This window comes from Scardinius erythrophthalmus (genome assembly GCF_964197995.2).
Source record: "Scardinius erythrophthalmus genome assembly, chromosome: 13".
NCBI lineage: Eukaryota > Metazoa > Chordata > Actinopteri > Cypriniformes > Leuciscidae > Scardinius > Scardinius erythrophthalmus.
The window spans coordinates 25,976,836-25,992,985 of NC_138233.1; the positions used below are offsets into that span (position 1 = coordinate 25,976,836).

At 36.9% G+C, this 16,150-nt stretch overlaps 1 protein-coding gene across 4 annotated transcripts in view; it reads right to left on the minus strand.

Annotated features, from left to right (window-relative positions):
- enox2 (ecto-NOX disulfide-thiol exchanger 2) overlaps nt 1-16,150 on the minus strand; it is a 250,392-nt gene that overhangs the window by 170,128 nt on the left and 64,114 nt on the right. The gene's annotated exons all lie outside the window — the stretch shown is intronic.

The window sequence follows — 16,150 nt, forward strand, 5'->3', positions numbered from 1 at the left end:
TTAACTTGATCTATTTGTCAACACAAACATTTACCTCAAGATTCTACCATTCTACCATCAAATGTTGCCAGAAACAGGTAAGCTAAACTGTTTTCCAACTAGCTATATACTTACCAGACATACACTCACCTAAAGGATTATTAGGAACACCATACTAATACTGTGTTTGACCCCCTTTCGCCTTCAGAACTGCCTTAATTCTACGTGGCATTGATTCAACAAGGTGCTGAAAGCATTCTTTAGTAGGGGTGTCACGATTCTCCAAATCCTCGATTCGATTACATTTTCGATTCTAAAGTCACGGTTCGATTCGATTCTCGATTTAAAAAAAATAAATTCAAAGCACAAGCTATGCCATTTTAAGACTTTTATGCAATATAATAATATCTGACCTTTGTTCGCAACACCACACACTACATTGTCAAATTTAAAACGTTTATTAACAACATAATGTAACAATAACTTATATCTTCAGTCAATTGGAAACTTAAACAATATAACCTATTACCTGGCTATTATAGTCCCGGGGCTCCCTGGACTCCTCAGAGCAGTCACAGGCGAATAGCACGGCGATTTAAATTGGGTTCCCACAGCGTTTGCAACGCAGTACGAGAGAACGTTCTCGTAAGGGAACGTAGGCTAATTGGTTACTTGCGTAACCTCGGTTCCCTTAGAGATAAGGGAACGAGTACTGCTTTGCCTTGCCGTGCTATTTCGCTCATATCAGGTACTTCGCTTCAGTCGATTTAAACCTAAAATCCTTTGGCGAGTTTTTTGTGAATTATACTCTCCAGCCACGTCCAAATTGGCGCGCTCGAGGTTGGCAGGGAGCCATGCGCTCCCATTGGACCGTACGCCACTGCTAACTCGCCATAGGTTCGTGCAGTTGCCGCAGCACAGACAATCAGCTCGCTCAGACGAGATATGATGCTCTCGCTGTGCAGCTGCAATGTGTTTTAAAATAAAGGCTTCGATATTCTCGAGAAAAGGAGTTTTACCTATTACAGGCAAGCCGAGCTGCCGTGACATGGGGGCGTGGCAGCATCGACGATTCCATTTTTTGATTCGATAATCGAGATTGAGCATTAATTTCGATCGATTTCGATTTTAAATCGAAATCGTGACACCCTTATTCTTTAGAAATGTTGGCCCATATTGATAGGATAGCATCTTGCAGTTGATGGAGATTTGTGGGATGCACATCCAGGGCACGAAGCTCCCGTTCCACCACATCCCAAAGATGCTCTATTGAATAGAATAGAATAGAATAGAAAGACTTTAATAATCCCCAAGGGGAAATTGTGATGTCACAGCAGCAAATTACAATACATACCAGACATATTACATATAACATACATTGACCTATACTGTATAAAAATCCTTAAGAATAATAATAAATAAATAAAATAGTTACACAAGATGTGCAGTTTAAATATCATATACCATATATTCATGTGTTATTCTCTATTCTGTCATTAATGTCCATAATCTCTTATCTACCCAGAGAAGATCTGTTATATATTGTTACTGCAGTGGGTAGGAATGACTTTCTGTACCGGTCCTTGCTACAGCAGAGTTGCCGTAGTCTCCAGCTGAAAACACTCTTCTGCCCAACCACCAAGTTGTGCAGCGGATGTGATGTGTTGTCCATGATGTTAAATAGTTTCTTCAACATCTTTTCCTCCACAACCAACTCCATAGGTTCCAGAGCAAACCCCAGCACAGAGCCAGCCTTCTTTATTAGTTTATTTAGTCTCTTACTATCACTGCCTCTGATGCAGCTGCCCCAGCAGATGACTGCAAAGAATATTGCACTTTCGACGACAGACTGATAAAACATATACAACATCTTGTTGCATACATTAAAAGACTTGAGCTTCCTCAAGAAATAGAGTCTGCTCTGGCCCTTCTTGAAGATGGCCTCAGAGTTGCGTTTCCAATCCAGTCTGTTATCGAGGTACACACCCAAATATTTAAAATGATCAACCACCTCCACCTCCTCTCCATGCAGGTAAATGGGTTTTAATGTTGTTTTCCTGGTCCTTCTAAAGTCCACCACCATCATTGGGTTGAGATCTGGTGACTGTGGGGACCATTTTAGTACAGTGAACTCATTGTTCAAGAAACCAATTTGAAATGGTTCGAGCTTTGTGACATGGTGCATTATCCTGCTGGAAGTAGCCATCAGAGGATGGGTACATGGTGGCCTAAAGTGTGCCAAGAAAACATCCCCCACACCATTAAACCACCACCACCACCACCCTGCACAGTGGCATGATGGATCCATGTTCTCATTCTGTTTACGCCAAATTCTGACTCTACCATCTAAATGTCTCAACAGAAATCGAGACTCATCAGACCAGGCAACATTTTTCCAGTCTTCAACTGTCCAATTTTGGTGAGCTTGTGCAAATTGTAGCCTCTTTTTCCTATTTGTAGTGGAGATGAGTGGTACCCGGTGGGGTCTTCTGCTGTTGTAGCCCATCCGCCTCAAGGTTGTGCGTGTTGTGGCTTCACAAATGCTTTGCTGCAACCTCGGTTGTAACGAGTGGTTATTTCAGTCAAAGTTGCTCTTCTATCAGCTTGAATCAGTCGGCCCATCCTCCTCTGACCTCTAGCATCAACAAGGCATTTTCGCCCACAGGACTGCCGCATACTGGATGTTTTTCCCTTTTCACACCATTCTTTGTAAACCCTAGAAATGGTTGTGCGTGAAAATCCCAGTAACTGAGCAGATTGTGAAATACTCAGACTGGCCCGTCTGGCACCAACAACCATGCCTCGCTCAAAATTGCTTAAATCGCCTTACTTTCCCATTCTGACATTCAGTTTGGAGTTCAGGAGATTGTCTTGACCAGGACCACACCCCTAAATGCATTGAAGCAACTGCCATGTGATTGGTTGATTAGATAATTGCATTAATAAGAAATTGAACAGGTGTTCCTAATAATCCTTTAGGTGAGTGTATAGCTAGGCTAATTTACTTTCATAATTACTAGCTTACTTACTAATAGGTAAATTAAGTTTTGTGCAGATGTGTAATGGAAATATTGTTTTTAATTTATTTGCTGCACAGCAGCCTATTTTACAGTCTGCTATAGCTAAAAGCGTTAATAAGTTTGTTAGATAGCAAAGCCCTCAGCTTATGTCAGAGGACATTGTAGTGATCCACTCAGAAACCAATCAGACTAGTGTAGTGAAAAATGTATTTGCCTTCAGATGAGATAACATGGATCCAGAGGAAGCTGTAAGTCTAGCGTCCAAAGAAAAACAAATAGGAAGAGATATTGATTGGGAACAATGTTTCATTTGTCAAGACAAATATGGAAAATACAGCCAAGATAAAGCCCTTTAATTGAAGTGATTTTTCAGGAAGTGGTGTCTTTGTGCTCTTTCTGGAGATTATTGTAGTATAATATTGTGCAATATTTTTGCAATATAATCGACACACACCATTATTTGCATTGCGCTTAGCTTGACCTTGCTTATTCAATCCATTCAGTCTCAAAGGAATGAGACTGACAACCTGAGAGCCAACCTCTGCCAACCTGAGAGCCACTGCTTTGATGGGGAAAAACATACCTTTGCCATACGACTATTACATAGTTATTACTACTAACTAGTTACTAACCCCTAACCCTAAAGAAATGAGAGAGCAGTTTTGTTAGGATGGAATTAATAACTATAGTGATATGCGAATGTAATATAATTTGTGTTACAACCTGGTACACTAATTAAGTCAAATAGCACCATAGACCATCATCTACAGTTCTAAATTTCCGGCTTGACATTAAAGTATTATAACTTGTGCAGCATTGCACTGTCTCTCCCTACAAGCTTTAAACTTGGCTTGACTCATTCCCTTAGATATGGGTACTGATTGATAGAGGTTTTGGGATACTAGGTTATGTTTCCAAGCTGATATTCACTTTGAAAACTGGTTCTCTTTAGGCGGAGATAGTTTTTTTCATGTTCTAGTTCTGTTGTCTCTTTCACTGTACAATAAATGTTCATTCTGACACTTCAGCAGACATCCCATGAGTGTTGGCTTTCATTTGATAACATTTTTATGAATATGGTCCTTGTGGTTGTGGAGATATTCAACATTTACTGTTGGCATGTCGTGTTGAGCAGGAAACCAAAAAATTGGCCTGAAATTGCTTGTACAAGTCACACAAAAAAAAATTCAGCTTGACAATCACCCTAATATCTTACCTATGGGTGTCTTCTAACTAAAAAAATAGGGTGACAGCTTGTACCAAAACATGTCCGCAAAAGTCTTAACGGAAGCCCTTTTCAGAATTGGCCCCCTGACTACATTCCCACACCAAAAATAAAGTGTCTGTGGATGAGTATGAAGTGAGGACTGATGGGACGTTGTTCTGCTCCATTTCACAGACAATGAGTGGTAGGGGAATTTTAGAATAACACAACAGTCATTTATGACAACAACTACAGCTCGTTCATTATGCCATTTCTACATCATTGCACATGTGCAGGCCATTCCCGTTCTGATCAAGTGTTTACATGTCCTCTCGATCGAATTAGAAAAGGAACACCTCTTCCAATCCGATTGAAATTTCATTCAGATCAAGGTCAATCTGATCGATTAAGGTGTTTACATGCAGGCTTTTCAGTCTGATTAAGCAGTCAATCTCAAAACATCCAACCAATAAAGCAAGGTTGCCGGCCAGAACATAACCGAATAACACCTGAGCTGTTTTTCTTGGATCTGATTTCCATTTTCCAAGTGCAACAGGTGTTAGGAGCAGAACACATGACTGGAAGAATGCTGGGGGTTCAGAGGTTAAAGAATCCCAGAAGAACTTTGACACCACTATGTTCACAGCTCAGAATCTATGTGCGGCATAACCTGGGTTAATTTCAGAGCTAAGAAGATTTAACAGATGTCTTAACACATTCAGCAGGAATTTACAGTTCTGTGCGTCACGGTTAGGAGAGCAGTAGAGACCGGTGTTGTGAGCACAATATTTGACATTACAACGGTCTCATAAAAGCATGATAAGAGTGTGGGTGGAAACCGCTAGTGCTGCTAAACCTGATGAACACTGCAGACCAACAACCTCAGGGGAAAATAATCAAAACTTGATCTAATTCGGGTGCATTAGCATACTGAAACAAAGTCAAGAATGTAGATGGCCCAATGAGTGTTTCAAATATCTACAGTAGATCAAATGTACTGCTTAAGAGTCTATTTATATACTTTGATGTTGGATTTAAATATAATTAGCTTGTTTAGGCACACCGCCACTGTGTCTCCAAATACAAAGTCACCTTATTCTTTCGGTTTCGCGGATGTCGACATTGGCCATCGTTTTTGGCAGCTGCTTTCGTTCGGAAATTTTTGGATGTGCATGGATGCAAACATTGGCATATTCATTATGAACTGCTTATTTTTCCATTCTTCACAATTAGCTCTGACTATTCAAAAGCCGAAGGGGATTCGAACAGCTGTCAAGATGATTTTTCATAGGTAATACGAGCATTTTTATGTTTTCGGCACTCATTTAAAACACTTTTCATGCAATTAGGGAAATAAATGTGGCATGGTGCTGTTTTATTCAAAATAGTATTAAAATAAAAATATAAAAAACTATTAATAAAAATATTCCAAAGCTGCGCCCGAGTCATTTCTGCTGCGAGGCAATTACATATCACAGCATCAAAGTGACACATTAAAAGCACTGGAAACATGGACTTTGATATGTTACTATAATGTGTTATTAAGCTTAAGTGAAAAACAATACTTCTTTAAAGAGAGGGTTTCACATAAGAGCTTCCTTGCATGTCACGGCTCTTATCTGTAAATTAGCTCAATGAGAGCAATCAAAGTATGTCTAAGCAGTGCACTTTCCTTTCATTTACTCTAATCGAACAGGCGTTTTCCCTCAAATTTCAGGGTACCACATCATATATTAAACCACTGCCAACAGGTACAATTAATACTAATAATTTGATAGCATCTGGCTTTTCTGTTTAAATTCAGACAATGGAGAAAGGACAGAAAAGAAGATCTAACCACGTTGCCTCGTTCCCATCTGCGGCTATCATTTATTTGGTGGTAATGGAGCTGTAGGTGTTTGACAGATGATTCACCTTTACAAAGGTGAGCTAGTTCCCTCCACTCACGGACAACAGCGATGCCCCTGGTTGGAGCGGTTTGCCTTTGGCTGAAAAACAGCAAATACAGTAACATGCATTTTTATCCTGCTTCTCCACAATACTGTGACTTGTGTGAGAAAGATATTTCTCTTTGGAAGTGTGTTTGTTCATTACCCATTTTCCATTAGTCACAAATATGGTGTTCATGTTTTAATAACATGAACACAATAAAAACAGGCCAAAGTTTCTCAAGGCAGCATCTAATGAATTCTCTTACCTCACAGAGAATGATTAAAAGCTGGGCTCTGCTCTTATTTAATTCATGGCAAGTTGAGGGACTGACTCTCTACTCCTTTTGTCCTGATTTCAAACAACCATGTGCTTTCAGTAAGTTGCTCATTTTATGAGCAATGGCACAAAAAAAAAAAAAACGGTTTAATATTGCATTAGCTCATAGTAAATTACCAAGGTTCTAGTTAAGAATACCATACATTTGTATTAGGGTCCAGTTTTCAGAAAAATAATAGTCTTATAGGTCGAATTAAAAGGAAGCGATGAATCTCTTTACGTTATAGGACGTCTTCCTTTCACTGGGGGAAAAAATAGGTAAATGGAAAAATTGGGGAGGGGGAAATCTGCCACAATAAAGAAAAGCTCAAGCCCCAATCACTGCGTCAGTAAAGCAATTAAAATCCCAATAGCTAACTGGAATTCTGCCAATTATTTGGTCCAACTCATATCTGAAAAGTGTAGCACCTAAATATAAATCCTGAAGGCCTTGAAAATCAGACAAAAAGAGAATTTCAAATACATTCAGGGCAATTCACTCCACAGGAATCATATAAAATACAGGGATTCCTTTATACGGAGTAGAGCATGGCGCTTCCCAGGGAATGCATGAACATGCAATGTTCGCTTTGGATTAAAGTAACTGCTAAATGCATAAATGTAAATTTAAAACAAAAATAAAAATGCTAAAAAGTCTGGGTAAAAAAAAAAAAAAAAAACTTTCCTTTTCTTTTTCTTTGACTGTAACAAATGTAACACATCATGCCAATGTCTGGTAAATATAGCAATGTGAGCGTTTAAACTGGCAACTTTTAAATGCATCAATTATAGTTGAGATTCATCAAAGCCGTTTCAGAATAAACAAACAGATGTTTGGAGCAGTTGTGTTTTCATTAAGATAATGGGTAGTTTTTCTTATACAGTTTTTTAATTAGCTACATTTTCATATTTGGCCCGTTCTGCAGCACTAATGACACAGTAACTGAGTTAAAGCTCATTGTTGGTCTGGAGTCATTCAGTCACTGTCATTTTAGGGATCTCATTTGATGCCCCTTTAAATGAATCCTGAAAGCAAAGTATATCTTCCGGATCCGGATTTTTTTTTTCACCCATGTTAGAAGCAGTGTTTGTGTTTTGTCAAAGAGAAGTCTAAAGGCCGTGACACACCAAGCCGCATTGACTTGGTGGGTCATGGCCTTAAAGGTGCAGTAAGCAATTTCTGGTAAACACTGTTGACATTTGAAATCACCAAAACAAACACGCCCCTACTCAAAAGGATCACACCCCTATCTGGATGCTTCCGCTCTCACATCCACGTACCCGCTTTGCAACACAGACAACGACTATGGCGGAATCTGCTGTGTCTGCTGCCTGAGGGTATGATGTCATCAATAAGTGAAAGCAATTTGTGTTACAATTCAGGTCAAATGTCTAATTGCTATTTAGCTCCTCTACTGAAGTCATCCCTTCAATCCCAAAATCCAAAAACACAGTTTTCACGAACAGCTCCCAACATAACACTATAGACCAAGTAACTAATATATTACAGATGTGACAAGATTAACAGGTTATAACGATCACTAAAAGTGGAAGCAAAAAAAAAAAAAACTTTTCAGACACATTTTGGGTGGTGGGTAACCTGGAAGAATTTCAATAATGTAACTGCATTAGACCTACCAGAAAAATAAATGTGAAAAAGTGAACTTATCTGATGGACCTGAATGGCAACATAATTTCTCACCTTATCAATTATCAGGAACTTCAGGACACTGTGTTCCAGTTCACAATACTGGTCTCGGCGAGGGAGGCTTCTGGACTGTAGAGGTTTTGTGCTGAAAGTCAGTTAAAATAGTTTAACAGCTTTTGGGTTTGAATTTTGGCAGGCCGAGTTGCAGTTCTGTGCCATTTGGTGTTTTGGCCATTTTAAAACCAGGCAGATTTAGCTCATATTTCAAGAGGCAAATTAAAGGAATGAATCAGATTTTGTTTAGTGAACTTTTAGAACTAACGAATTGCAGTGACTAATGAAGTCACTGCAACGGGGCTTTAATGTCAAGGCAAAGAAGCACTAAATTAATTGCAGGCCTTCCACTTCATTCAACAGAATAATGCAAAACAAATCCCAAAAGTTGTCATTTTACAGTCCTCGTGCATGTGTTATATTACAGAGACAGTTCAATGAGACCTCTGGATTCATTAAGGTGACTGATTGAGTAAGGGCATTTCAACAGCAGCGCCCCTCACCTCACGGCCAACAGAAGTCCCGCAACTGCTCACGCAAAACCAATTAACTAGGTGTAAAGTTGAACTCTCTAGCCACTAGCATCTCCATTATTTAGGTTTAAAACAATAGCAAAACGATCATTTAAAATAAAGGGCAACGTGGGAGCTGTGAGAGAGGAAAGCTGTGCTATGTATGTGCATTTGCCTTGCAGTCAATCTCACTGAATTCAAAATATATTAGTATGAAAGACCAACCCTCTACACACACCTTGGCAATGGAATCGCCATTGGCAAGCACATTTTTTTTAGTTTACTCACCAGACTGAGAGACTGATAGACTGATATATATATACACACACACACACACACACACACACACACACACACACACACACACACACACACACACTCATCAGGTCCATCAGTGAATATATATATATATATATATATATATATATATATATATATATATATATATATATATATATATATATATATACGGATATATATATATATATATATATATATATATATATATATATATATATATATATATATATATATATATATATATATATATATTTATTAGGGGTGGGACGATACAGGTACCTCACGATTCAATTCTGTGGCGATATGTGGTCCACGATATGATAATATCACGATTCGCGATATCTACGATATTCAATATATTGGAAGAAATTTCATCAACGATATATCACGATATATGTGACTGAAAAGAAAAAGAAGGAATAAGGAAATTTTATGCATTTATTAATGCCAACATTTCCAACATTGTGCAAAGAAATATGCATTTGCATAATAACTCACTGCCTCCTGGTCTTAAATGTAAACACTGTACATCTACACTGTAAAAATAAAAGGTGCCTGGAGGAACCTTTTGGGGTTCTTCACTTCGCCACACCGGCGGAACCGTCTGAAGATCCTCTAGGCACCCTTTAAAAAGGGCCGGTTCTCTGAGGAACCACACAGGTTTCCTGAGGAACTCTTATATTAGGCACTGTGTGGAACCACTTTGGGTGCCTCCAGGAACCAAATTTCATTTTTTTTTAAATATTTAATTTCATGTTACTATGGTTACCTTTGACTTCTATTATAATAAACAAATTGAACCAAATACAAAATAAGAATTGTTTATTACATATTTGATATTCATTTTTATACATACACTTCCATGCACATGGGGAAAAAAAGCTAACTACAGATTAATATCAATGAACACACAAAAAAATAGTATAATACATAAGCAACATGAATAATCAACCATGTATATACAATAGATAAACAAGAAAAGACATCAACAAAATGCATGGAAACACATATGTTCCACTAAATAAATCAATGTAAAAAAAATTACATTTGAACTAATTAAAAATGTCCATCATACTTAACTTTAAAACATTTGTGTTTCAGTCCGATGGTTAGTCTGACATCACTGTTTCCAAGTCCAAAAGCTCTATCAGATGCCAAAAACAAACAACAGTGCTAATATACACTCATTGTGCTGTAACCTTTATCTCTATACTGAAATCTCTGATGGTTAGTTATTCAGCTATTTTGAATCATAAAATGTTGAAGTCTGGGATGCCGTTAGACTGGAGACTGTAATGTACAATATGGCTTTTGAAAAGCTTAAATGTGTGACTTGAATCAACAGTGTTCATAAATGGTTGTTGAGTATTCTCATGAAACAAAATAGAGGAAGTAGAAGTAGAGGCTTCGACCCAAAACAGAGTTAAGGTGCAGTAAAATGATCTGTTGTTCTGTGAATGTTCACTGGTGAATTCAGTCATTTCAATATGAATTCACACGATCAGCAATTTCGTTTGTGGTCAAAAATGTCACTATGGGACCAAGTTGGTGTGAGGTACTTAACGAGTTAGAAAAGTGAAAAGGTACAGCATCGTTTTCCGTTTGTTTTTCCTCTTTTCTGGTGGATGGTCCAGGCACTTCAATGATTTTTCTACAGGAGGATTTTTATTCTTGATCAAACTTGTATTTCAGCTTTCCGAGATCCCTGCAAAGTACAAAATTTACTGTTAGTAATGTTATTAAAGTGATAGTTGTGAAATTTAAATAATTTCCTCAGCCTTGTGACGTTCCAAACCTGTTTGACTTTCTGTCTGTGGAACCGAAAAGCAGATCTCAGGCATAATGCAACCCCAGTCACCGATCACTTACACTGCATGAAACACAAGCAGAAAACAATTGTGTAAATCATTCATGAAACCATTCTTATGCACACTTGTCTAGTTCAATTCAATGCAACAATTTATGTAAAAATGGTTAAGCTCCAAAAATGTCCCAGAAAAGATCCTAAAAATAATCAATGAGTTCACAACTCATGTGTTATGGGTTGTGTTGCAAGTCTTCTGAAGCCTAATTGCTTTTTCATATTTATTTATTTTTTTGTCGAAAAAGACTAAACTTGAAGTTATAATTCAGAGTTAAAATGTCTATAGCATTTTTTGTGAATCAAACCTGTGATATTATTTTTCTGAGTAACATGAATGAGATTTGAGATCATGAGAAAAGATTTTCAGAGAGTAACTGATTAAAAAACACAAGTACACAGTCAAACAATACAATTTCACACAGAGAAAGTTCATAGTAATAAAGTACTTGCATGTGGTGCAGGTACTTACTGTAATTCAATGTTGCCACTGAAATGTTCAGATTATTTTAGAAATGTAATGGTTGTTCTGGGGAAACAAAAGAACAAAGCTGATTATTCACAACATAATATTTATTGACCAGTAAATGGCTTTAAAATAGTATTTGAGAGAATGAGGGCACCTGTAGTAAAGTTAGGCTAAACAAAAACAGAGCAAACTATAACCTGTTTTTGTTATTCATAACAAACGCCAAGAATCAGAGAATTTTCTAAATTAGTTAGGCTATATCAGCAATTTGAAGACACAGTTGTACAAAATATGTTGAATTGAATGACTAAATCAATCTAAGACAATAAGTCAATCATTTCCATTTGTTCATTAGATCAACGTAGTTAGCATCGCGGCTAAAACCTTCATACCAGATACTGTGCAATAAACGAGTGGTAAACACTGTAAAAACGTAGTAATGTATAATAAATTTAGTTTATATATATGTGTGTTTAAATATATAGTGAATAGACTCTGTATTTATATTTATTTGGCGAGTTTACAAACCTTGTAATGGAGAGCCGAACAAACGGCGGAAGCTTTGATGAGAGGAGCCGTTACTTTCTGACGTCGATCAGCTGAGCTTTGTTGCGCGCGAGCAGCGCGAGGATCACTGAAGCGACGACAGCGGAGGAATAGCAGCAGTTTCGTGACAGAATAATACTTCTCTCCTCCTGCTTCTTCTTCTTCATATAATATTATTATTATTTAGTGTTGTTGTTTAAGGTTTAAATGACTTAATAAAATAGGCCTATACTAAATATATGTAAGCTACCCAAGTAAAAAAGACTATAGTTACTGTTAAATGTATTAAAAATGCATTAAAGTATATTTGTATTGTAGGTCTACTAAAAACACACTCAAGTACATTTTTAATACATTTAATAGTACATCTTTTTCACCTGGGTATGTATACTGAATCAAACTTGCCTATAATAATAATAATAATAAAAATGCATTAAAGTAGGCTATATTTGTATTGTAGGTCTACTAAAAACACACTCAAGTACATTTTTAATACATTTAATAGTACGTCTTTTTCACCTGGGTATGTATACTGAATCAAACTTAAGTAGCCTATAATAATAATAATAATAGGATAATAATAATAATAATAGAATAATAATCTAATTCGGGCCTCACTGAACCATTGGGTTCCTCCAGATGCTGGCTTTAACATAAGAGATCTTCCAGGAACCACTTAAATGTTAAAAGATCTTCCAATAACCCTTTTATCGCATTTAAGTTCCTCTATTTTCCCCCAAAGCACTTCGAGGTCTCATGGTAATGAAAAGGTGACTCCAGAACCTCTGAAGTAAATACAAAGTGCTTAAAGGATCCCATAAGTTCCAGCAAGAACCTCAAAGATTGTCAATGCTCTTCCAGTTACCCTTCTATAGGAAAAAGAGCTTTGAGGCACCAAAATTACATTTTGAAGTTCCTTGAGTATCCAACAGGATACTTGAGGCTCCTTTAGTTTTTACAGTGTAGACAGATAAAAGTGCATGAACATTACAAAACAACATGAACATTAACATGTGTAAACCATAATACTGAAACGTCAGTAGCGAACGAGGTGCAATTTGCAGATTCGTAGTGTAGTGTTGTTGTTATATTTTATCTTTGCAAAGCAGTTCTTGCAGATTGCATAGTCTTTATCCAGTGCCTTTCCGTCGACTGTCTCGTAAAACCCTTTAGAGTGGAAACTAGCGGGTGGGTCTTTGATTAGTTTTTAGCGCAATTTTCCACCGGACAAAATTGCGATTGTTAACTCATGATTTCTGTTCTGTGCGTCTGTGCGCACCAATCTTGCACTTCTATCTACTCCTCAACCAGACCACCTAGAGACTTCGGGTTTTTGGCATTATGTTAAGGAAGGTCTAATCTCGGGAACGCACAAAAAAAATCCAGGAAAAGATTTACTATCTCTTAGTGTTGTGATCCCATGACGTGAGAAAATTGCGCTAAAACACTCACTGAGTTTTTATTACTTGTTTATTGTTTTCCGCCATTCTTCTCGCTTCTCTTTTTTTCTGCAATTCTCTGTTGTTGTTAGTTAACACCGGCCGCTGTTTGCGCCACTTTACCCCTATTTACTCGAACAGCGCCCCCCGCAAACGGAATGGTAGATATTGGGTAGTGACAGTGACACTGACAACGGGTAAATTAATCATTTTGTGTTGTAATAAAATATCGATATTGGGCGTTAGTGTATCGATTATTTATTGCGACAGAGAGCACAACAATATATTGCAATATCGATTTTTTTTCCCACCCCTAATATATATATATATATATTATTTATTATAATTATTGTTATAAAAAAAGCTTTATATATATATATATATATATATATATAAAGCTTTTTTATAACAATAATTATAATAAATAAATATATTGTGTGTGTGTGTATATATATATATATATATATAATTATATACACACACACTGTGTGTATATATTTATACATATATTGTGTGTGTGTATATATTTATATATATATATATATATATATATATACACACACACACACACACACACACACACACACACACATGGCTTGGTTGAATTCTAATGTAGAATGCGGTCTGTTATTTCTTGATAACAGACCGCTGCTAAGTATAACACACCGTTGCCATGAAAAATAGAGTGTTGCTATGGACGCAGGATTCTAACTGTAGAGACGGAACGGACTATTTTCTTTAGCGGAAACAATACAATCGTTTTTAAATCAATAAACTCCTTTTAAATCAATATTGTGTGTCAAAATATTGATTTATTTGGTAGGTAGCCATGTAATAATACATTATCCCTTGCACATATATATATATATATATATATATATATATATATATATATATATATATATATATATATATATATATATATATATATATATATATATATATATATATATATATATAAATGTTATGAACAGTTGTGCTGTTTATAACAGCGATACATTCTTTAAAGGAATTTTTGAAAGATACTGATCCCAAAGTTTTAAATGGTGGTAAACATATAAATAAACATATGAGCCAGGTCAAATAATCAGCCAAAATGTGTCCATTTTGGTTAATGATTAAAGCAGATTTAGTGTCATATTCTCCTGATGACAATTCAAAAACTTAACAATAGTTTTTCCAATCAATAATGTAAAGCTTTTGTTTTCAACTTTTCTAGGTAGAGTGAATCAACATACTGTTTACATAAAAAAATGGAAGATGTTTCAGAAGAAAAGTTGATTTTTTTTTTACATTTTGATTAAAAATGACTAAAGTCGGGTGCACACGTACAGTTTATAATAGACCTTTACGACTGTTGCTTGTCACTGTATGAACATGATCCTAGCTGTAAGCCATGTCACACTGTAAGATCTCAGTTGTCATTAATGTCAAACTGTACGTCAGTAAAAAGTTTTACATCATCAGTCCGTGACACGTTCGGTGACTGTGAGCTGCATTTACATGTGGGATAGAAATGGCTAGCAATTTTGATCATGGCTTTTCTTGAAAAAAAAAAAAAAAAAAAAAAAATGAAGACGTGAATGTGGAGCAAGCAGTGGTTTGTTGTCTCACTAATTGCGTCATCAGGTTCGGCGCTCCTACTGGTTTTTGATTTGACAGTAAAAATCATAGGATAGGTCAAATTTGATCACAATGGTCATTAATCGGCTGTCACAAACATGTCAAACTAGTGATCAAAGACTTCAAATTTTGGCCCAGGAACAGAGCAACCTTTTAGGATTATCAAAATGTGTCTCAGACGGCCAAATCGTGGACAAAATCATACAGCGTGAACCCAGATTAAGACATTTTTATTTGCAATAATATGAACCGGATCGTTCACAATACAAGTATTAAGTACAATTTGGAATTCATGTTGACTATAATATGTTTAAACTCTCAGTTCTCTTTTTCTGGCACATCATATAGTTGGCATTACCTTGAGAGAAAGCACTAAAATACATTCCTGGATCGGCTGTCCTTGATTGTGCAAAAGAGGAAGTGATCAGTCAACGCTGTTTCTGTGCGGTGAGCTAGATGAGGGGAACGTGGAAGAAAAGCTACTGTGTAAATGAGGCAATCTGCCCCCATACAGCTGCAGCAGGACTATGCGACATAAACCGGCCACCTATGGGGAGGGCAGAGCCGTGTGACGGCACGGACACCCCTCTACAGATTCAACACGAGCCAGCCAACCGGCATGGCCCACACAGAGCCTAATAAGAAAGGACACACTCATCTTCCTCACGCATTCAAGAAATTAATTTCCACACAGTTGCCCGGCAATTCTCCTGTCCAGAATTAAATTCTAATACTTATTCTCCTGAGTGATTGTAGTCCGTCAAGCTGAATGTCAGATGTCAATATTGAGTCAAAACATTTTTGAATGCATTTAGCCAAAAACTGATTAAGAATACAACGAAACGAGTAGGTTTAACAAGCGCAAAGCTTTTATCTCACAGAAAAAAAGCTCAAAGCGACAGAGTTCAAATAGGGTTTACACAAGAGATTGAGCAATGTCCATCTGGCTACCTGGCATTTCATACAGAAACTGCATTTGTGATTTATCCTCTGAAATGCACTAGTCCTCCACTGGCATAGACATTTGGGCTATTTATACACTTAATATCAGACTAAACCTTATTCTTTTATCTTGGCTCGCCAAACGCATCTGAAGCAGTATCAGACTCACCTTTCAGCTTAACCTCCCAAAACTTGATAAAAGGTTCCGGCGAGCTCTGAAATCTAAACTTCCCGTCATTTAGAAAGTGCAAACAAGAATGGAAAAGTGACGGAGGCGATCCAGCAGACGTTTCCACCTGTTCGTGA